Below are 821 nucleotides of genomic sequence, written 5' to 3' on the forward strand. Positions count from 1 at the left end.
AGCGGTATTTGTGATCATGATATCAGCCTGCTGCCCAGTGTCCACAATACATTGTTCTCGTCGCAACCTGAATAAACTAAAGTAAGTAAAGTTTGAACTATTAATAGCGAGTACCCTGTGAACATCACATCGGAGGACATCTGGTAGTGCTGCGTCACCTGTAATTTGCTCTTCAAGCGTGACATAAAGTATTATTGAACGTGCCACAATGATACGGCTCGAAACAATAGCCCCTGTTTACTATAGCTGCTCCCGATGAAAGGACGTCCCCACCACCAGTGTTGTTATAGAACATGATACAGCTCTCTACAATACACCGCGGGCCCACTCTAGCAGCCCCCAAGAAAAACACAGGAGGTTCAAGTTTCCTGTGTGTAACGTAATCCCTGCACCACTCTCTCTCTCTCTCTCTCTCTCTCTCTCTCTCTCTCTCTCTCTCTCTCTCTCTCTCTCTCTCTCTCTCTCTCTCATTCTTTCACCCACTCATTTACTAACTCTCATTCACTCACTCACTCAATCACTCACCCACTCGAAGCCATTGAACATGTCCCATTGCCCTGGTTCCGTTTACCTGTTTCGTGCACCTGTTTACCTTAGCGTTGAAAGAACATCCCAACCACCAGTGTAGTTATAGAACATGATATGGCTCCTTACAATACACCAGTCCGTGCCTGCCAGACAAACACAGACGGTTCAAGTTTCCAGTACCGTCTGTTGCACCTGTGCTGTTTTTGTGCCTGTTTGCTCGGTGTGCGGATTTCAAAATGTTTGGATCTTCGCTTCTACCATCTTATGGGCCAGGTTAACGGATACATACAACA

This window comes from Branchiostoma floridae, chromosome 6, assembly GCF_000003815.2.
Source record: "Branchiostoma floridae strain S238N-H82 chromosome 6, Bfl_VNyyK, whole genome shotgun sequence".
NCBI lineage: Eukaryota > Metazoa > Chordata > Leptocardii > Amphioxiformes > Branchiostomatidae > Branchiostoma > Branchiostoma floridae.